The sequence below is a fragment of the Scyliorhinus torazame genome, chromosome 4 (assembly GCF_047496885.1).
Source record: "Scyliorhinus torazame isolate Kashiwa2021f chromosome 4, sScyTor2.1, whole genome shotgun sequence".
Taxonomy (NCBI): Eukaryota; Metazoa; Chordata; class Chondrichthyes; order Carcharhiniformes; family Scyliorhinidae; genus Scyliorhinus; species Scyliorhinus torazame.
Genome location: NC_092710.1, coordinates 203,171,998 through 203,196,157, shown reverse-complemented (window position 1 = coordinate 203,196,157; position 24,160 = coordinate 203,171,998).

Genomic DNA, 24,160 nt, shown 5'->3' with positions numbered 1-24,160 from the left:
GTGGTTTCTTAGGTGAGCTGATGTTTTCATTGAACTGAAGGTTTGTAAAGTTGAAGATTTTCAGGAAGCTATGAGGCTTCTTGTGGTTGAAGATTCAAGAGGTTGGTTCTTAGGTGAACTTGAAGTAGTAACTGGTTGGTGGGGGAAGTTCTTCCACTTTCAAGATATTTCTGTTTATTACCTTGGCTGTTTAGATGACTGACAGCTGGTTCAAAGGCTTTCTGCCCCTTTAATGGGTGGCCCCCTTTAATTTAGCCCTTGATTTATTTCATTTAGTTTATTTGTTGAACCCTCAAAAGAGTTCAAAGACTTTCTGTTGGAACTCTGTCTTGCAGAACAGCTTCTGGCTGTTTTAATAACAAAACAGGAAGTATGGCTGGCTCATTAGGTGACCTTTTGCAAGTCCAAAGTCCCTTTCCAAATAAAATGGGTGTTTAGATGAACTGTCTGGTACTTTTCACACCTTGGGAATTTGAGACAGGAAGTGGGTTCGTATCTGAACGACCCATTCAAATTGAAATTATCCTTTTGAATTATTTTCAAAAAGGCATTGAGTCAATATTGGTCTGGACAGTTTCCTTTGTTCTCTCTGGAGACAGGGGAGTGTTATAATCCGCAAAATAAGTCAGGTAAGCATCAGGCAGACATCTTTTTACAGCCTTTTTCTGGTTAGCTTTAAAACATGAAAATTAGTTTGAGGTTGAGAATATATGGAACATGACATATGGAAAATATTAACAGGCACTTGGAGAGGTTAAAGTTAATTAGGAGAGCCAGCATTGATTTGTAAAAGGTGGATCACATTTGACTAATCCATCTGAATTTACAAATTAACCTGACTGATGTTTATATGGATTTTCGGAAAGCTTTTGACAAAATACTATACAAAAATCTGGTTGACAAAACTAAAGCCCATGGAATAGGAGGGTCTGTGTTAGCTTGTATTAAATATTGGTTTAAGGACAGAGAACATCATAGTGAATGGTTATTTCTTTAGGCTGGAGAATGGTGTTTTCCCCAAGAACAGAAAGAATAGAAGCAGGAGTAGGCCACCAGACCCTTCAAGCCTACCCCACCATTCAATATGATAACAGCTGATCTATGCCAGCCTCAACTCCCTTTCAGTGCCATTTCCCCATAGTCCTCTGTTCCTCGATCTGTCAAATATGAATGCACCTCCACTTTAAATACTTCCAATGATCCAGCCTCCAACACCCTTTGAGGCAGAGAATTCCAGAGATTCACCACCCTCTGTGAGAATAAATCGCTATGTCCCTCAGTTTTAAATTACTTGCCCTTTATCTTTTAGCTGTGTCCGTTGTTCAAGACTCTCCCACTGGTGAAAACATCTCACTCTTTATCCTGTCAAACGCCCTCAAGATCTTATATGTTTGAATAATGTCGCCCCTCACTCTTCTAAACTCCAAGGAATGCAGATTGATACACCATCAATAATAGACAACGAGTGATAAGCGTAAGTGAGGCTTTATTCCACTAAACAGCAAGCCTCCTGCCTTTGGACCCGAACTGGGTCCGGAGGCAGAGACTTGCCACTTTTATACAGAAGCCCCGAGGGGAAGAGCCACAGGCGGAGCCAGCCTGGACAAGCCCAGGCATGTACAACACAGCACAGTGAATATAATACAATGAACACAATAATGTGGTTCCGGTGGGGGTGAAGTGGTGTTAAAGGTCAAGTCTGCCGGGGCCTTGACCTTTTGCTGTGACCGCCTCAGTCCCGGCTGTGGTGTTGGCGCCGGCGTCAAGACCTGCGCGTCCGGAAGCGTGTTGTCATCTTCTTCACCCAGATGTTGAGTCGGCGAAGGGGGGGCGGTGTATGGGCGGGGGTGGTGGTGCTTGTCGGTGGGCCTGCGGGAGTCAGTTCCTGAGGGAGGTGGGGGGGAGATGGTGTAGGGTGGGGTGTGGTGGTGATTGTCGCCGGGAAGCCTGCAGGAGCCAAATCCCGAAGGGAGACCGTGTCCTTCCGACCGTCCTGGTGTGTCACGTAGGCATATTGGGGGTTCGCATAGAGCAGCAGGACCTTCTCGACGAGGGGGTTGGTGTTATGGCTCCTCGCATGCTTGCGGAGAAGGACGGGCCCCGGGACTGTCAGCCAGGACGGAAGCGAGACCCCAGAGGTGGACTTCCTGGGGAAGGCAAACATACGCTCATGAGGAGTCTGGTTATTGGCCGTACATAGAAGCGACCGGATGGAGTGGAGCGCATCGGGGAGGACCTCCTGCCAGCGGGAGACTGGGAGACTTGTCGATCGTAGGGCCAGGAGGACGGCCTTCCAGACCGTCGTGTTCTCCCTCTCCGCCTGTCCGTTTCCCCGGGAGTTAAAGCTGGTCGTCCTGCTGGAGGCGGTGCCTTTGCTGAGCAGGAACTGACGCAACTTGTCGCTCATAAACGAGGAACCCCGATCACTATGGATATAGGCGGGGATACCAAACAGGGTGAAAAGACTGTGCAGGGCCTTGATAACGTGGGCAGAGTACTCTCGAGTACTCATCAACGATGTTGAGGAAGTACACGTTACGGTCAGTGGAGGGGAGGGGCTCTTTGAAGTCCATGCTGAGGCACTCAAAAGGGCGGGAGGCCTTTACCAGATGTGCTCTGTCTGGCCGATGGAAGTGCGGTTTGCACTCCGCGCAGACCTGGCAGTCCCAGGTCACGGACCTGACCTCCTCGATGGAGTAGGGCAGGTTGCGAGCCTTGATAAAGTAGAAAAAGCGGATGACCCCTGGGTGACAGAGGTCGTTGTGGACGGCCTTGAGTCGGTCTACTTGTGCGCTGGCACATGTACCGTGGGAGAGGGCATCTGGGGGCTCATTGAGCTTCCCGTGCCGATACAAAATGTCATAGCTGTAGGTGGAGAGCTCGATCCTCCACCTCAGGATCTTGTCGGTCTTGATCTTGCCCCTCTGTATATTGTTAAATATGAAGGCAACTGACCGTTGGTCAATGAGGAGAGTGAATCGCCTGCCGGCCAGGTAATGCCTCCAATGTCTCACAGCTTCTACAATGGCTTGGGCCTCTTTTTCGACGGAGGAGTGTTGAATTTCGGAGGCATGGAGGGTACGGGAGAAGAAAGCCACGGGCCTGCCCGCCTGGTTGAGTGTAGCGGCCAGAGCAATGTCTGACGCATCGTTCTCCACTTGGAAAGGGATGGACTCGCCCACAGTGTGCATTGCAGCTTTGGCGATGTCTGCTTTGATTCGATCGAAGGCCAGTTGGGCCTCAGTCGCCAGGGGAAATGTGGTAGACTTGATCAGTGGGCGGGCCTTGTCTGCGTAGTTGGGGACCCACTGGGCATAGTAAGAGAAGAATCCCAGGCATCTCTTCAGGGCCTTGGGGCAGTGGGGAAGGGGGAGTTGCAGGAGGGGGCGCATGCGGTTGGGGTCGGGCCCTAGGACATAGCCGAGGATGGCCAGGCGGGTTGTGCGAAAGACGCATTTTCCTCTATTATAAGTGAGGTTCAGGAGTTTCGACGTGTGGAGGAAGCGCCCGAGGTTTTTGTCATGGTCCTGCTGGTCACGGCCGCAGATGGTGATGTTGTCTAGGTAGGGGAACGTGACCCGCAGCCCGTACTTGTCAACCATTCGACCATTTCCCTTTGGAAGACCGAGACCCCGTTGGTGACGCCGAAGGGAACCCTGAGGAAGTGATAGAGGCGGCCATCTGCCTTGAAGGCAGTGTCTTGGCGGTCCTCCGGGCGGATAGGGAGCTGGTGGTACGCAGACTTCAAGTCGACTGTAGAAAAGACTCGATACTGCGCAATCTGATTGACCATGTCAGATATGCAGGGGAGGGAGTACGCATCAAGCTGCGTGTACCGGTTGGTGATCTGGCTATAATCGATGACCATCCGGTGCTTCTCCCCAGTCTTGACAACCACCACTTGGGCTCTCCAGGTGCTGTTACTCGCCTCAATGATCCCCTCTCGCAGGAATCGTTGGACCTCTGACCTGATGAAGGCCCTGTCCTGGGCACTGTAGCGTCTGCTTCTGGGCTTACAGTCCAGGGTGAGGTTTGCGAAGAGGGAGGGTGGGGCGACCTTGGGGTTGCGAGGCTACAGACGGTGAGGGGGGAGCAGGGGTCTGTTGAACTTTAGGGTAAGGCTCTGGAGGTGGCACTGGAAGTTGAGCCCCAGTAATAATGCAGCACAGAGATGGGGGAGGACGTGGAGCCTAAAGTTGGTGTACTCTACGCCTTGCACAGTGAGGGTCGTGACACAGTACCCCCGGATCTCCACTGTGTGGGATCCGGAAGCCAGGGAGATTTTCTGGGTCGTGGGTGGGATGGGGAGGGAGCAGCGCCTTACCGTATCTAGTTGTATGAAGCTACCCGTGTTCCCGGACTCAAAAAGGCAGGCCGTCTCGAGCCCGTTGATCCGGACGGTCATTGTAGACTTTGCGAGGTGGTGCGTCTGGGACTGGTCCTGTGTGACGGAGGCGAGTGTCGGAAGACGGTCGGCAGACCGGTCGGTGGTAGCGGCGGCCAGCGTACGGTCGGGCAAGCTGGGTTCCCGGGAGGCAGCGGAGGGGTCCCAAGATGGCGGCCACCATGAGTCGCACGTGGCAGGCGAGGTGCAAGATGGCGTCCAAGATGGCGGCCCCCATGGGTCGCACATGGTGGGCGAGGCGCAAGATGGAGTACAAGATGGCGGCCCCCTGAGTCGCACGTGTCGGCTGAGACTAAAAATGGCGGTGCCCACGGGTCTCACATGGCGGGTGGCGCGGCAGCTGGGGGTGGCCCCGACCGGCAGCAGGCAGTGCTGCTGGGCCTAGAAGATTTGGGAGGGTGTCGGGCCTGGCAGGCTTTTGCGAAGTGGCCCTTCTTCCCACAGCCATTACAAGTAGCGTTCCGTGCCGGGCAGCGTTGTCCGGGGTGAGTACACTGGCAGCAGAAGTAGCACTTTGGGCCTCTAGCATTGGCGGGCCGCTGCATGGCGCAGGCTTGCGTCACGCCCGGGCCGGTTGACGGCTGCGCCCATAAGGCCCACGAGGGTGCCGCGCGGTCGGAGGTGTAGGCCCTCATGTTCTGGGAGGCCACCTCCAGTGAGTTGGAGAGCTGGACTGTTTCTGGGAGGCCGAGTGTCCCCCCTTCTAATAAACGTTGGCGGATATAGTTCGAGTGCATGCCCGTGACATAGGCGTCCCTGGAGATCAGCAGCTACGCATGCTGGGTAGCCGATATCACCCGGCAGTCACAGTTTCGACAGAGGATGTGCAAGGCGCACAGGAATTCAGCGAGTGTTTCCCCAGGGTGTTGGCGTCTCGTGGCGAGGAGGTGCCTAGCATATACCTGGTTGACGGATTTCACATAATGTCTTTTTAGCAGCTTTATTGCCTCCGCGTATGAGGGGGCGTCCCTGATGAGGTTAAAGACTCTTGGGCTCGCCCATGCATGGAGGACCTGCTTCTTCTGGAGGTCCGTGAAGTCTTTGTTGAAAGATGCGAGGTAGGCCTCGAAGCAGCTTAGCCAGTGTTCAGAAGTCTCTGTAGTGTCAGCTGCTTGTGGGTGCAGGTGCAAGCGATCAGGCTTGAGTGAGGAGTTCAGCTTGAGTGAAGAGTCCATCTTTAGAAGTTTAGTGTATTAAATTGATACACCATCAATAATAGACGACGAGTGATAAACGTAACTGAGGCTTTAATACACTAAACAGCAAGCCTCGTGCCTCTGGACCACTTTTATACAGAAGCCCTGAGGGGAGGAGCCACAGGCAGAGCCAGCCTGGACGAGCCCAGGCATGTACCACACAGCACAGTGAATATAATACAATGAACACAATAACGTGGTTTACCACACAGACCCAGACTATTTAATCTCTCTTGATAGGACAACCATCTCACCCCAGGAATTAACCTGGTGAATCTCCCCTGGATTGCCTCCAATGTTACTATATCCATCGGTAAGGGGACTATAGCTGTATGCAGTATTCCAGGGGAGGCCTCACCAACACTATGTACAATCGCAACAAAACCTCCCTATTTTTAAACTCCATCCACTTTGTAATAAAAGCCAAAATGCCTGCCTGCTCACTTTTTGTGATTCATGCACGAGAACACCTAGATCCCACTATACTTCACTCACCTGCAGTCTCTCTCTGTTTAGATAATAATCTGCTTTTTGATTCCTCCTACTGACGTGCATGACCTGATTCTTCCCCCCATCAAATTTTATTTGCTAGGTTTTTGTGCAATCACCCAATTTATCTACATCCCGTTGCAGAATCATAATATCCTCATCACAACATGCCCTTCCAACTATTTTCCTATCATTGGCTAATTTGGAAACCTTACATTCTGTTCCTTCCTGCAGGTTATTAATATAAATAGTGAACAATTACAAGCCAAGAATTGATCCCTGCAGTACCGCACTAGTTACGTCTTTCCACTCTGTAAAGGACCCATTTATTCCAACTTTCTGGTTTCTATGCGACAGCCAGTGTTCAATCCCCATGCTAACACACTTCCTCCAGTTCCATGGGCTTTAACCTCTTATGCGGCACCTTGTCAAATGCCTTTTGGAAATCTAAATACACTATATCTATAGGTTCCCCTCTATCTACTCTCCCTGTTACATCCTGTAGCCATCGGGGATGGCCACTTCCAACTAGGTACAGAGCAACTCGCAAAGACTGAAGGGTAATATGGACAAGCCAAGAATCAGGCAGGCTCAGAGTTTGAAATGCATATTTGTCAGCAAACTCCAGATGGCATCGAAACTCCATCCCATTAGCATGTTAATCAGGCCGATTAGCAGGTCATGGCCCATCTTCCCCAAAACAAAGGACTGGTACTCCAGCAACCGGGACAGTCCCAGAAATTTCGGCGCCACTCCCTGTACAAGGGAAACGCAAACAACGGGGTCAATGACCGTTTGGGACACACCCAGCCACCCAGATCCCCGTCCACTTATTGACTATGGAATTGAACAGAGTGATCAGGGATCACCCAATTAGTAAGGCCCAACTCGACGGACCGCCCAAAAGAGCGCGTAAAACCCCGAGTATAAAGGAAGAGTTCGCCATATGTTCACTCACTTTTGGCCTTGGTCCCCCGGTCACGGCCATTGCCAACTGCAGCAACACCAGAAGCAAGTTCGAGTTCAATGCCCACTACCAGACGGATGAGCCCAGCCTAGCAGCAGTCACCACTTTGAACCCAAGAGATCCAGAATTGAACAGCGGCCACTGTTTCCTGACCTAAGCCAGGTGCCTGAAGTTAAGTACAGGTTGTCTTAGTAATAGGTGTAGTTGACTAGTAGTGTTTAAGTTGCATGACTGATTGTATGTAAATAAAGTACCCTTGACCTTGAACTACTAACTGGTATTTGGCCCTTTGATCGATAGCCGGTTGAAACTTGTGGTGGTATCATTCGATACCTGGCGACTCTAGAAAGAAGGCAAATTCAATGATTTCCCTAATTGGAACAGAGCCACGGAAAAGACCAAGTAGTAGAGAAAACGCACAACAGTTATTGGCGACATCTGACGGGATTCGACCCAAAAGTGACCGTGTCACTCCAAGAGAACCCACAAAAACATTTGAATGAGAATCCAAATTGGCAAAATAAAATAAACCACAAGCGAAACCAGTATCGATCAAACCTCCAGAATTCGGAAGTGTGTAATTTGCTTGAGTACTAACAAAGGGATATAAGGTAAACTCGATAGATTTTGTTGCGTGAAACGTTCGGGAGTTGCGTAAATCAGAAAGTAGCTTAAGCCGTACCCGTGTTTGCCCCACCGCTTTATTCCCCCTTGTTCCAAATTTCCGGTAAGAGACAGAGTATTTGTAGGGATGGCCATGAAGGCAATGGAACGCCTGATGCATCCACAAGAGCCCGAGGTCGCAGCGGCCAATAGATCAGAACAGTGTCCCGTATGGGAAGAAGAGATCAGGAAGTACCTAAAGGGGAAAGGATGGCCCCTATGGTCTGAGTTTTGCGTGAATGAAGAGACAGGTCCTGGCAGCATAGGACAGACTTGGTGGGACAGCCTGATCAAGATCCATAAAAAGAGTTTGACTAAGGTTCGTAAGCCGATGGCAATGGTGTCCTGTCTGGCACAATTGCGAGGCACAGAGGAGGTCGTGAGGACGCTCCGCAACCAGCTTGAGGAGAAGGAGTAAAGTAGAGAGCGAGATTTAAGTGAAAGCGGGAAATTAAATGTACAGCTCCGGGAGCAGTTAGCAGCGAAGGACAAGGAAATGGATGATGTCAAGAGGGCACATCAATCCTGTCTTGCCCACCTTAGCAGCTTCCAAATCCAATATGATAAGGCCTACCAGGACACACAACGTGCTGTACTGGTAAGAGAAGAGACAGAGAATCAGGTACAGTAGCTAAAGAAACAATGTGAGGACCTAAAAGCAGCCCTCCGAGCACTCCACAGTTCCACCATGGAACAGAGGCAGAGTTAAGTGGACCATGCCAAATGCAGGCAGCAAATTGCAAGGTTGCAATCCCTACCATCAGTTCAAAATGGATTTAGAGACACCTTTGGCCCACAGCTAGACCAGGAAGACGGCCCCAATTGGCAGGAACTCAGTGAAACGGCCCAACAGAAGGTAAGCGAGACCGAGAATCAAAATAGAGCCCCCCAGGCCCTGAAAAGAAAAGCGCCCGCACCACCGACTGCACAGGCAGCACCCAACCCAATGAACCCCATCACCACACAGCGCAGGGTTACCACGGAAAGCCAACCCGATTTTGTGTACACCACCCCATTATCGATCACCCAGTTACGAGACGCCCGCGAGAAGATAGATGCTTTCCGCCCCACATTGGACCCACATCACTTTTTCGAGTTAGTAAAACAACAAACCCTGATGTATGGTTTAGATGAGCCGGAGCAGGTTAAGCTCATAGTTATGTGCTTAGACCCCTCAGTTAGTTCAGCCCTTCCCGACCCACAAAATGTAGGAGGAGGTAGCCTCCAAGAAATGAAAATGCCCATTTTAGACACCAGAGGGTATAACAAAGGAGATACGGTAGACGGACTCAACCGGTGCAGGCAGAAATAGGAAGGGCATCCAACAGCGTTTGCTGGACGCCTTTGGATCCATTTCACTTCCCGCGCCCATTTATCAGCAGACAATACAGCCAAATGGACCCGTGCGTTAGTGTCCCACACCACAGAGGCAGGACAGAAGGCTTGCGCCAATTATGACCCCTCAGACCCAGCACACAATGAAGTGTGGGTTCAGAAACGATTGTCCAGAGCTTGGGAACAGTCGATACAGAAAAAGACAGAACATGAGAGAGTAGACGCCACAATGAACCCAGTAAGGGCACATCAAGACCGCGCATGGGTAAAGGAAGGCAGAGGTACAGCGCAGCATCCCAAGACACAGGAATGCTATAATTGCGGACATGAAGGACATTATGCTCGAGAATGCAATGCCCCCCCTGAAGTAGCAAAGGAATCAGCACCCAAACGCCACCCCCCCAGAAACAATACCCGACCCATTCACAGCGTTAGCGCCCGACCAGATAATTCAGCCACGAGTGGCACTGATTGACGGTGTTCGGGCTCCCCAACTTGGGTCTGCGATACACTTTGGGATAAGTCTGGAAGACCGGTAGTCGCAGGCAAAGTCCGGACACATCCCGTAGAGTTCCTTTGGGACACAAGAGGGTCCCGAACCACGTTAAACTCCTCCATCATGTTCCAGGAAGAGATTTGGCCCACTACGGATACCATTACCCTTAGTGGCTTTACAGGTCACCTCCGGCAGGGACACATCACAGCCCTGCGGACTTACAGCTCGGTAATATTAGGGCAAAACATTTGGTTGTTTTAGTAGACTTGCCCAGGCAGCAGAACACAGTCTAGGTATCGATTTCATGAGTACACACAACCTCTCATTTGACCCAGTTAACCGATGCATCTGGAAAATGGCTAGAGCAGCACGAGCCCCCGCCACGCTCACAGTAGGAGATTATGCCCATAGAATCAGCTCTGTAGGAGAGTACTGGTTTGATCCACAAACCATTACCACAGACAAAGCAGTTAGGGAGGTCTTGAAAAGACATAAGACAGCATTTGCCTAGCACAAGCACGACTGTGGGAAAATCCCAGGTGTTGTAAGCATTACAGGTCCCGATCCGAAGCCCCAGAAACAGTACGGCTTCCCCCAGCAAGCCGAGGGAGAGATAACCAAGTAATTCAAAGCTTATTGAAGCAAGGTGTGATTCGACCCGTTGCATCAACAAATAATGACCCGATTTGGCCAGTAAGAAAACCCGATGGATCATGGTGACTGACCATCGACTACAGAGAATTGAACAAAGTGACTCCCCTAGCAGCCCCCACCGATGCCACAAGTCCCGAGACCATGTTGAGACAGGGACTCCAGTCAAAATTTTTTTCTGTATTAGACATCAGTAATGGCTTTTGGTCCATTCCACTGGACAAAGCATGCCAGTATAAATTTGCGTTCACCTTCCAGGGACAGCAGTACACGTGGACGTGCCTTCCACAAGGCTTCCACAACGCCCCCTCCATTTTTCACAGACAATTGCCAAACGGACTATCTAAATTTTCCCACCCTGAATGCTTTGTTCAGTATGTGGACGACTTGCTCCTACAGACTGACACCAAGGAAGAGCACATCTCGCTTCTTTCTGAATTATTGGAACTCCTTACAACGATTGGATGCAAAAGTAACCCCAAGAAAGCCCAAATTCTTCAGGAAAAGGTCACTTATTTAGGTACAGTCATCACGCATGGGAAGCATGAAATAGAACTCAAACGGATTGATTCCATCGTAAATTTGCCCTTGCACCAAAACGTTACAGCCCTGCGGTCATTTTTAGGACGGGTCGGTTATTGTCGGAACCATATCAACGGATTCGCCACAAAGGCAGCCCCACTCTCCGATTTACTAAAGAAACAGGCACCATGGAAATGGCTTCCACAGCACACGGATACCATGGATGCATTGAAACGCGCCCTGAGCACAGCCCCCGCTTTGCAAGCCCCCGATCCCCACTCCCTGTACGCCATAGAGGTAGTGACCACAGATCGCACCCTTTCGGCCGTACTCCTGCAGGAAAGACACAATCGTCTGGAACCCGTAGCCTATGCCTCACGAATCTTAGATCCGGTCGAACAAGGATTTTCAGCCTGCGAGAGGCACCTATTAGCAGTTTTCTGGGCGGTACAGTACTTCTTGTACATAATCGGACTCAACCCAGTAACCATTTTGACCGAGCACATCTCGATACAGCTTTTATTGGACGACAGGCTAAAAGACGGCACAGTAAGCCAAATTCGAGCAGCGCGATGGACCCTACTCCTACAGGGACGCAACATCACTGTAAAACGGACCAAAACGCACACGTTTTGATAACTTGCATTATTCAGGGACCCCACATGAGTGTGAGATCATAGCCCCAAAACACACCACAGGATCCTTTGTTCCAAAGTCGGTACCAAGAAAGACAAGTATCGGGCCCCAGCCCACAGACAAAGCCCTGAGAATTTATGTAGATGGATCCAGCATGGGGCAGCACGGGGCAGCACGGTAGCCTTGTGGATAGCACAATTGCTTCACAGCTCCAGGGTCCCAGGTTCAATTCCGGCTTGGGTCACTGTCTGTGCGGAGTCTGCACATCCTCCCCGTGTGTGCGTGGGTTTCCTCCGGGTGCTCCGGTTTCCTCCCACAGTCCAAAGATGTGCAGGTTAGGTGGATTGGCCATGATAAATTGCCCTTAGTGTCCAAAATTGCCCTTAGTGTTGGGTGGGGTTACTGGGTTATGGGGATAGGGTGGCGGTGTTGACCTTGAGTAGGGTGCTCTTTCCAAGAGCCGGTGCAGACTAGATGGGTCGAATGGCCTCCTTCTGCACTGTAAATTCTATGATAATCTATGAAATCCTCCACAGTCCTTGAGGGAAAAAGGATAACAGGCTGTGGCATTTATGTAGAGGACACGCAGGGACGCGCTTCAGAAAAGATAGCTTTAAAGTTGCCTGGACATTTAGGTTCGCAGGCATCCGAGTTAGCGGCCATTGCTTACATTGTCCAGCACCCTGATTCATTCCTGACCCCTGCAGACATATATTCGAACAGTTTGTAAGTCTGCAACAGCCTTATGGAATTCCTACCCCTGTAGGAATCGAGAGGATTTATTTCCGGGGACGGAAAACCTCTACCCTCAGCTCCACTACTCAAACATATCCTTCAGACAGCTAAAGGCAGAGAATATGGCATCATCAAAGTAAGAAGTCACCATCGCTCCTCCCCACTCGGTAATGTGAAAGCTGACGCCCTAGCAAAGGCAGGCTCACGACATGGCCACTTTTGGCAACCCCCCGAGAGTGCCCCAGTACACGCAGTTCAGGTCTCACAGACCAACATCCAAGACCTAGCCCAGGCACAAAAGAAGACGAAGCATTGAAGCAGATTTTAAAAGGAACCTTCCCAGCCCTCTCTGAAAAATTTAGAAATTCGTTGACGGTCCATGAGGGAATTGTTCTCAAAGATGGAGTTTATGTAGTCCCCACCCAGGACAGAAACAAGATAATTTGCAAGTTCCATGACGAACATGGACATCAAGGGATTGAATCCACCCTTGCCCACCTCCGACCCCTCTGCTGGTGGCCCGAGATGAAAACCGACGTGTCGCACTACGTCGAAAACTGTTTAATTTGTGCTCAAAACAACCCCGATAGGTATGCGAGAAAAGCCCAGCTCCCACACACCCGCCCTGTATGGCTCATGGACAAACCTCCAATTGGATTATATTGTCCCCCTCCCCCCTGCAGAAATGGTTACAAGTATGTGTTAGTAGTGATAGACACATTTACGAAATGGGTCGAAGCGTTCCCATTGAGAACAAACACAGCCAAGGCCAACGCAAAGGTCTTAACAGAACAGATTTTTACAAGATGGGGACTCCCCCGTAGTATTGAATCGGACCAAGGGTCCCACTTTACGGGAAGGGTCATGAAAAATGTAATGATGATATTTGGAATTAAACATAAGTTCCACATTGCCTATCACCCGCAGTCCAGCGGCACTGTGGCGCGCATGAATCGGACACTAAAGGCCACCCTTAGGAAAATGGTGCAGCAGCATAATACTACATGGGACACAGTGCTCCCATTCGCACTGATGTTTATTAGAAACACAGTGTCGAGCTCTACAGGATATACCCCCCATACCCTCATGACCGGACAACCCACGAAGGATACCAAATACTTATTCGGACATGATTTGGCCAGCCCCGTAGTCACCACCCTGACCCATGAGAAAGCAGTCCAGCACATGGTAGAGAATATTAAAGCAGCACAGCACGTTGCAGCTGTTCGACTAGGCGCTAAACGAAAGCAGAGCAAGGCTTGCTTTGACAAAACAGTACACCCGACAGAGTATACAGTCGGACAGCAAGTAATGATCACCTTGTACAAGGTTCGTCTCCCCGAAATTTGCAGGACCCTATTCAATTTCAGACAAAGTAAGCCCCTCGGTTTATAAAATCACGTTTCCAAATGGAAAATCAGGATGGTTCCATGTAAATCAGCTTTAGGTTTATGGAATGCAGTGCAGCCACTCGCATCACCTCTCATTGGCGATGGCAGACTCTGAGGACCCGCCCCACTGACAACCCGAGTTCCCCCTCTCCCATCAGCAGCAGCACGTCCACAGACAAGACCTTGACCACGCCCCCAGAATCAAATTTCACCCTGACGCTTGATTCGGCTGCCAACGACAGCGACAGCGACAGTACAACTAAAGCCCCTGAGAGACCCGAACAAAGATCCCTCGAACTAGGCCCCAGTCACTACAGGCCCAAAGACCCCAACGACGATACTCTCAGCCCCTTTGAAACAATTTATCTGCCAATCCGGAACCTGACCCACCACCCGACGATAGAGACACCCTCCTGACAACCTCCCTTCGAACCATGAAGCACTGGCACTGTGACAATTCCTGTCACTTGATGAGAAATGACGAAATGGACCCCACATCGGCACACGCCGCGTTAGCACGCAAACTCCATGAAAGAGTTTGGCACCCGGGAGATGGTGACAGCTACGAGTCTGACTCCCACCATGGTAACCCCTTTGCAAATCTTTTTGAAATGGAATCTTGAGGTGTCCAGATGATGAGAGTCAGGAACCGATGGAGATTTACGGTGTCCTGTACCCTGATGGAGCCTGCCCGCCTTTCTTTCTTTAATTTGTTATTTTTTTAAATGTTGAATGTTTCTTCTTTGTGCAACTATTTGTGTCGATCTCACTGAATTTCTTGATACAGTTTATTCTTTCGGCCTCACACCAAAGTTCTTGATGCAGCCATAATTACTCGCCTGACGCCACATGGCCGTTAGTGCAACAAGTTTGTCTGTAATCCATATCGTTACAAATTCATACTGCTCTTGCAAGGTCACTCAGGCAGTGGAGTAATGGCACTGATCCACGCACTGCCTGGGGACCCCCTATACATTTGATCAGCCAAGCTCGGGTAGTGGAGCAACGGCACTGATCACAGCCCTACCCGGGGATCCCATCCATTCTTGCCCTGCCGCAGATTATACGCACCACCCCATTCGACTACTTGGTTTCGAAACTCTTTTTCTGTTTTTTTTCAAGACCTGTGGTTTAAAGAATGCTCTTTGCCACTACTTTTGCCCTTCCTGGCAACCCTTCGGTTGATATCCCTCCACATACTATTTACATGTAAGAAATACTTGGTTGGAAAAACAAGTTTGCAGAGGATGGAGAAATTGTCCGCCCACTCAGCTCATCGACCACAGGCTGCGAGAGTGCTCACGCTGTGACACAGAAACTTTTGGGGGGATGTCTTGACTCCGCAAATGGTTGTTAAAAAACAAAAAATGAGCGAGTCACATATGGTGACGATTATAATGGGAAAATTGATGTTAAGGAGACACAGATGGACATACGAGATGTTAAACAACACGATGATAACAGACACTATGCTTGTTCTCTTAGAGAGATACAAAGACACTCGACGGTGAAGAAAAACCGAAACAAGATGAAGATGACCCTGATGATCAGCATCATGATCGTCGCTGGAACAGTCTAGTTGCGCGCGTTACCCACTTCTACCCCCCTCACCACACAGGCCCCGAACACGACCACCCAACACAACACCCCCAGCCCGGACACTACACCGCACACACACCCAGCCACTGATACCCCCACATGGTGTGAGAACCTCATCAAGTGGTATTCCCTGTCCTACACAGTGGAAGCCTTACTAGTAATAACCATATTGTACAGCATCATTCAGACAATTAGGTTGCGGAAATGAAGACGGAGAGCCTCCCGCCCCCAGTATATACATTTAGAGCCCCTTTCCTCGGACTCCAGCAAACCCCACACTCCTTCTGAACTTTTTTCTTTAATAAATTCCACGGTTGTTGTTTTTGTCAATAAAGTTTATTTTCTGTGTATGTGAATGTCAGTGACAAGCAGAAATGGGTTGCTGCTATCGGATATTTTTTGTATTGTAAGATAAGTTCTTTAATTGTAAATAGCAGCATGAGTGTAGTCCAGTTAGAGACAGTTAGAGGTTCCCCTTTTACTGAATGTTAACTGGCCCCCTCGAGTTTCTTAGACATGTGTTGTTTAGGGAAATTAGGCAAATGTTTTTGGACCCATAGGACAGAGTAGAGTAGAACTTGTCCTTGGTTAAAAGTACCCGGCATCCCAAGAGAACAAAGAAGACTCAGTATTGTGATCCTTCACGCTTCGCGTTGAGGATCAAGAGGACGGAGTGTAGCCATCAGGGATGGCCACTTCCAACTAAGCACAGAGCAACTCGCAAAGACTGATGGGTAAAATGGACAAGCCAAGAATCAGGCAGGCTCAGAGCCTGAAATGCATATTTGTCAGCAAAGTCCAGACGGCATCAAAACTCCATCCCATTAGCACGTTAATCAGGCCGATTAGCAGGTGATGGCCCATCGTCCCCAAAACAAAGGGCTGGTACTCCAGCAACCGGGACAGTCCCAGACATTTCGGCGCCACTCCCTGTCCAAGGGAAACGCAAACAACGGGGTCAATGACCGCTTGGGACACGCCCAGCCATCCAGATCCCTGCCCACTTATTGGCTAAGGAATCGAACAGAGTGATCAGGGATCACCCAATTAGTAAGACCCAGATCAAAGGACCGCCCAAAAGAGCGTGAAAACCCCCCCGAGTATAAAGGAAGAGTTCGCCATATGTTCACTCACTTTTGGCCTTGGTACCCCAGTCACGGCCATTGCCAACTGCAGCAACACCAGAAGCATGTTCGAGTTCAATGCCCACTACCAGACAGATGAGCCCAGCCTAGCAGCAGTTACCACTTCGAACCCAAGAGATCCGGATTTGAACAGTGGCCACTGTTTCCTGACCTAAGTCGGGTGCCCGAAGTTAAGTACAGGTTGTCTTAGTAATAGGTGTAGTTGACTAGTAGTGTTTATGTTGCATGACTGATTGTCTGTAAATAAAGTACCCTTGACCTTGAACTAACTAACTGGTGTTTGCCTCTTTGATCGATAGCCGGTTGAAACTTGTGGTGGTATCATTCGATACCTGGCGACTCTAAGAATTCTGACATAGACAATATAGGAAGAAGGCAAATTCACTGATTGCCCTAATTGGAACAGAGCCACAGAAAAGACCAAAATAGTAGAGAAAACGCACAACAATCCTCAAAGAATTTGAGCAAATTTGTAAAACATGATTTACCTTTCATAAAACCACATTGATTAAGGGTCACTGTTAGGACCACGGCTTTTTAAATTTCAAAATTAAATAAAATGATATCAAAGTAAGAGGGGTGACAAACAAGAGAGGATGAGAACAATCAACTGCAACAGAACAGAGACAGGCTAACAGAATGGGCAGACAAGTGGCAGATGGTAATGCATTTTGGCAAAAGGGATGGGAAGTGGCAAAATGGACTTTATGGCACATTTCAAATGACTGTAGATACAGAGGAACCTGGGGTTCATGTGCATAATTATTTAAAGATATATGGCCATATTAAGAGAATAGTCATCAAAGCATATTAAATGTTGGTCTTCATAAATGGACTGAATAGAAAAGCAGAGTAGTTTTCTGAACCTTTATGAAGTCTTGGTTAAGGCACAACTAGATTTCTGGTCACCACACCTTGGGAATGATGTGAGGGTCCTGAGAGGCTAGAGAGAGAACTTACCAGAATGGTTCCATGGATGAGGTTAAGTTGGAGAAGCTGGGATTGTTTTCCTTGGAGCAAAGAAGGTTGAGGGGGGGATCTGATATTGGTGTACCAGATTATGACCGGTTTAGATAAAGTGAACAAAGAAACGTGGTTTCCATTCGATAATTCCATCCAGGGATGAAGGGACATAGATTTAAGGCAAGAAATATGAGGGGAATGGAAGACAGAACATTTTTACACAATGAATGGTAATGACCTAGACTCTGCTGCCAAAAAAGGTGGTAGAGGTGGAGCTGATCAATTATTTCAAAAGGATAGCACTGTTGCCTCACAGCATCTAGGACCCAAGATTGATCCCAGCCCCCTGTCCGTGTGGAGTTTGCACATTCTCCCCATGTCTGTGTGGGCCTCACCCTCAAAACCCAAAGATGTGCAGGGTAGGTGGATTGGTCATGCTAAATTGTCCCTTTATTGGGGAAAAAGAATTGGATACTTTAAATTTATAACAAAAATAGGAAATTGGATAGGCAATTGAGGAAAATAAACTTGCAGGACTATGGGACTAGAGTGTGGGAATGGGGCTGATGGGATTGCACAGATTCAATGGGCCAAATTGCCTCCTTCTGTGCCATAATAACGCCACAACTCTCTGTTATGTAAATACATGGGTATCACATTAAAACTTGGCTAAGTAAAGTCAACATTTTATAATCTTCCCCAGCCCTGCACACAACATGCAACCTCCACTCTTGAAAGTCTACTCTAAACATCTTTGCTCCATAATTAGTGGCATAGCCTTCAACAACAGGGACCTTCCTTCTGGAATGCATTTCTTAAATCTTTTACCTTCCCTAAATGCAAAAAGCCTCCTCAAACTGTAGTTGGTCAAATTCCCACCAATGCCTTTGCAAAGCACCATGGGATTATTTTGTTGTACGAAAAGCTCCACATAATTGGAGCTCTATCACAAAACATCACATAGAAAATGTGTAATTGTTTACTGGAACTATCCCAACTCAATGATATAAGTAAGAACACTTTGTAACAGAGGTAAATAATTAACCAATATTCACCAGAATAACTATTAGCATTTCTACAGACTAATGTTAATGTAAAATTGTACAGGCCTTAATTCTCCATTTGGGAGTGGATGTGTTGCTGCCGTGACTGAATTGCTAACGATCGCGTTCCCGTTGGGGGGGCAATTTGGTAAGCGAGGCAGGACATGCAAACAGTCAGCATTCTTGCCCACGTGAATTCAGAGCAATTCTGATACCCATTGGCATCTGATTCGCTGGGGCCAGAATTAGCGCTAGAGAGTCTGACAAGCTGGAGCTGCTTTTAAGCGCACAACCCCCTACACACATTCATTCCAGCCAATAAGATGGCTCCACAGAGACATATGCCAGGCTTCCTGGAGGGACAGAATGCTAAACCCAATGGAGGAGAGGTGGGACACCCTCTTCCCCAGGGTGGGGCAGAGACTAAAGCCGGCCAAAGTCAACAGTGCCTGGGAGGGGGTGGCAGAGGCGGTCAGTGCTGCCAGCCTGACAAGGAAGACTGGAACCGCAAAAAGATGATGAATGATCTCCTCAGGGCAGCCCCTGACATCACTCCTGTCACTCACTCCTCCCATCACTTCCCAAGCACCTGGAGGCCAACCACACCTCACCTGCCTGCATCTCGCTTACACCCCACACTCCACCAAATCCCTACACCTGTATTTTCTTATTTGACCAGGAGCCTTGCACAAACATGCTACCAGCTACAGACCCCCCCCCCCCACCCCCACCATAACACCTGCCTGCCAACATCTCACTATGTCCTTTCTGTGTCCCTTGGAGAAGACTGCCCATAACAAGCGAGAGCCAGAAAACTAAAGGGGCATCCCTGACCTGCTCGTGCAGACTCCTGAGGATTGTGCAGGTGGAGGAGGTCACCGTGTGCCAACCTGGAGACCTTCCTGGATGCTGTAGAGGACAGGTGGGTGACCCTGTACTCCGGCCAGGGAAGGAGGCTGCCAACTGCCGCCGTTCGTTGTGCCTGAGCACATGTGACAGAGGGGGTCAACGCCACCAGCGACACTGTCCGTACCAGCCAGCGGTGCCGAAAGAAACTGCACGACCTCCTCAGGGCGGACAGGGTGAGTAGCTATTACTGTGACCCTGACACTAACCCGCGTCCCACACACCCGCAGCCCTAGCCTCTCCAACCCGGAGGGTGGCCAAACCCCACATTCGGGTACCCATACAGGCCGCCATCACCGGGTGCCCTGGCCACTAAGGCCACTAGCTACCCACCACCTGGGCAGAATGAGTCGGACTGTCTAACACTGTCTTTTTCTGATCCCGCATGTGTGGGACAGGTCCCAGAGCCACCTGGAAATTGCAGCGGCGCTCCTGAATGTGGCCCAGGCACAGCAAATCTTGGCTGTGATCGGCGGCGGCATTGCCCAGGCACTGGCCGACATGGCGCAGACACAGAGGGAGGTGGCCCAGTCCCAGAGGGAGATGGCGCAGTCACTGGCTGATGTGACTTGCACACAGAGATAGTGGCATAGTCAATGAGTGATGACGCAGTCCCAGACAGAGATGGTCCACTCCGATGGGGGGTGGGGGTGCAGAGAGGGGAGTGCGGGGTGGGCTCCCCCCTTCCCCGACCATCCCACCACCATCCACCTCAGAGATTCGATGGGACGGTGTGATGGACTGGCTAGCTCACATCCAGGGATCACCCAGGTCGGACCTCGTCATGCTGTGTGAAGCACCAGAGCTCATTGCAGAGCGGGCTGTCATCATCCTCCATCCCATTGACCAGACCCGCTGTTACTGCCAACCCAGGGCCCCCACCTTATGGTGCGGCAGGTATGTTTCATGGAGGGGGTTGGAGGCGGGGTGGTGGGGAGGATGTTGGGGGGGAAGTGAAGGGTGTGGGGTGGGATGTGGTGTTCATGCCCCTGGCCAGTGTCCTTCCCCCGCCCTAGTTGGTGAACCGTGACGCGATCAGAGCTTCCCGTGCACATTGGACCTGGTGCGCACGTCGTGCAGCCTCCCGTGCCTGCCTGAGCCCCATGTCCTACCTATCCTCGTCCTCCCGTGCAGCTTTCTCATCGGACAAGGCTTGGCGTTCCTCCTCCTCCTCCAGCTTGACGGCCTGCTGCGCGATGTTGTGGAGGACGCAGCATGCCGCCACGATGCGGGTGACCCTCTCAGCGTTATACTGGAGTGCTCCTCCAGAGCAGCCCAGGCACCTGAACAGCAACTTGAGGAATGTGAAGCACCTTTCAATCAGGCTCCAGCTTGCTGTAAGGGCATCGTTGTATCAGGTCTCCGTGTCAGTCTGTGGCCTTCGGATAGGTGTCATCAGCCAAGACCGCAGTGGATAACCCCTGTCGCACAGGAGCCAGCCCCCCAGCCGGGCGGGATGTGTCCAGATCGTGTCAGGAATCGTTGAGTTTTCCAGGATGAAGGCGTTGTGCAAACTGCCCGGGTATCGGGCGTAGACGTGTATGATGCACAGCTGATGGTCACTTATAAGCTGCACGTTCAGCATGGTGATCCCCTTGCAATTTGTGTAGAGTGGCCTGTTATTTGCCGGTGCTCGTAGGGGGACATACATTACATCGATCACCCCCTGGACCAAGGGAATCCCGTGATGCATGTGAACCACGATGCCCGGGCATCCTGTTGGGCTTGGTTCACATGGAAGTGGATGTATTATGCTGACTGGGCAATAGGGCCTCCGTGATGGCACGAAAGCACTTGTGTGCTTGGCACCATGAAGGACCCCGTGGCATTAATGTTCAGGGCGACCGTCACCTCGCTGACCACCGGGAGCAGGTGTCCTCCTCGCGGTGCCAGGGTTGCCACCATCTGGCAAATATGTTGCACTGGGTCTCTGCTCAGCCGGAGTCTTTGAGGGCATGCCCAGTCCGGCAGATCCTCGAATGACAGGTGCTGCCAGTACACAAGATGCCTCATGATGCGCCTCCTTGGCACCTCCTCCTCCTCGGCCTGTTGGGCGGCTCGCTCTCCAGCCTGGGCACTTGCCATATGCTCCTTTGGGGCATGCTCCGCTTCTGCAGCTCCAGCTCGTACATCTGCAGGGCACCCACCAGGGCTGCGACTAGTACGAAGGCCACCATTGCTGGTTGAATCTGAATATCCATTGTCTGCAGGTGGTGAAAGGCCGACATGTTAGCATGGTACATACCCCCCTGCTCAACCAGGTCCAACGGGCTACACGGTGGCCCGATTGGCACTGCGAGCTCTCCCCCGCATTTCCCCCCCACAATCCTGACCCCATATGTGGCCGGCACCATGGGGATCTTTGGCCCTGGCGCCTCTCCCTGATACTAGGAGTACCATTGGCCGGCACTGCCCTTGCCAGCGGGATGCTCCACGGCCCCCGCCCGGCACCCCCGTAGGGGCTACTGTGGGCGTTGCCCTGGGTGGCGGCCAGGTGGGGAGGGTATGGCAGAAGGTGGGGTGCGGGTGTGGGGGCACCCATCCGTCTGTGTCACTCTGCAGAACCAGAGGCCAAGGTGGGCGGTCAGTGGGTGCGCAGGAAAATGGCTGCATTGCAGGCTGCGGTAATGGCGGTCTGGGACTGGACACCACCCCAGTCCCGTGGTGGGTTACCCGGGCCACTTGGCTTGTTTCCCCCCCCCCGCCCCCTCCTCCCAAGCCAGTGTCCGGCCCCGCAGCCCACAGTTTCGTCTCCCTATGTCCTACCGCCGCTGTTGAGTTGATGGAGAATTGCGATTTGGTGTCAAATTGGTGCCCGCCACGATTCTGCCATTGGAACCTATTCTCCTCCCAATGGCATTTCCTGATTCTGGAGTCGGCCAACAGAGAATCCCACCCCAGAAATAATCATGGCTGAATCATGGAACCCTGGAGCAAGGTCAAATAAGTGTCATATTTAATAAATGGAATATTTTCAAATTATTCAGCTTTCAAGTTTAAACCCTTGAGAAAATAAGTTTGAAAGCAATTGCTGAACACATTGGAACAGGGCATTAGAGACACTAAAACTCAGACTTTTCCCAATTCATGGGCAAATAGAAACAAACCATGACAGACAATAATTATTCAATCTGATATCCTAAACTTGAATGGCTTTCACTGGATTCCATCTGGATTTAATGAAATCAGCAGTTACTGAAGGAAAGAGGTTGGTTATTGTGAGATATTTAAGCAAAGACTGAAGATACAGAACATTGTGCCTTTGAATGTCTATTTAATGCAGCAGTTAAAAATAATTGAATTTACTTGCTTTTTTATCACGCCTCTCGGAAGTGCAAAAAATGCCAAGTACACTCAAATACTTTGAAGTACAGTAACTGGTATTATGTTGGCACTTAGGAAAAATGCACTTTTGTCCCTTGTGCAGAGAACTTCATTAAAGTGTAAAATTCTGTTTTTAATGAATAATAATGCTTGGAGCTAATGGCAGCTTTTAATTGCTTTCATGTTGGCTGTACAGATGAGAATTCAAAATCCATGCCACATGGAAAATTAATACTAGAAATGTAATTGCATGTAGAAAATAAAGATTATTGGTAGGATCTTAGAAAACCATCTTGCTTCCTTTATGGCTACAAAATGCTAAACACTGAACCAGATTGCTCGTGATTATATTATGATCTGTAAATTATTCACAGAATTACTGAATTTCTTGGAACACTTAAGCTGCAGTGACAGAATTTGAATATAAATGTTATTATGCTATTAATCAATCTCATGTGGCACAGAGGAAGTGCAGCCTTCAAGTCAAGCAGGGTAGTGAATAATTGGATGAGGGATGGATTAGGGAACAAGGGAGGGGGAAAAGTTAGAATGTAGGACTGGGGAAGAGGCACCTCTATCGATCTGCTATTCACCTGCGCATCTGTGAGCATCCCGCTTCCAACTATAATGAACAAGTAGTATATCTCCACCAACCCCCCAGAGATTCCCTTCCCAATTTGGTAAATTCTATCGCTCACCAAATCCTCCAACTCCCTCATCCTCTTCCACAACCTGATTTCCTTTCCCCACTCTTTTAACAACCTTCTCATCACCTTTTCACCACAACTCTACTCCTAAATCTCCCCCTCCTCCCTCCTTTCTCATTATCCTCTTTTCACTTATGCTGATTTTGCCCCATCTCATTTTCCCTCAGTGCCCAGTTGGGGAGAGGCTTTTAAACTGTCAACCTGGTATATATTGCAATGACATACATGGGAGGTTTAGGGTAGCATCTTTATAAAGGTAGGGAGTGAATTGCAAGTGCACTCCTACTGGATGGAAGATTGTCACTGTTGCAATTAGAAAGATGGCAATGTTACCAAGTTCACAAAAAAAGCTGGTGGAAGAAATGGAAGATGGTGTGCATGGGTTGGAGGGAGTGGGTGAGAGCTTAAATCAGATTGATATCTCTATTTCCTAAGCAAATGAGATTTTCATCAGAAAATGTCCGTTGGAAGAAATTGAACATCAATAATAGATTTAACTTTAATATTTTAAATGACAAAAGTTCCACCATCTGTAACATGACAAATGGAGAAGTTCAACAATACTAATTAATGTAGAGCCAGCAGACAGACAGAGAATGGAATTGCAGGCAGGCTCAAATCATCACATTTTAACAAGAGGTTGCATGCTTTTGTGACCATAAAACATGACAAAGACTGGGAAAAAAACCTTATTATTGCACAACCTGACAAGATACCCGGCATATTAACTTTAATGCCATATAATACTATTGCCTTTTCATGTATTTGGTTTGGATGTTCTGCCTTCATCTTTTTCCAGCTCTATGCAGCCTTCGGTATGGTTGATACCCCATCCTCTTCTAACGCCTTTTGTCCATCGTCCAATTGGTCGCAATTGCTCCCATTCTGAACTTCCGGTGACGGCGGGCGGGAGGCAGCCGCACAATGGAGAGCTCCCGCTCGGGAACGGCATTTTCAGGGCTTTAAGCCCGGTCCCAGGGTCCACAG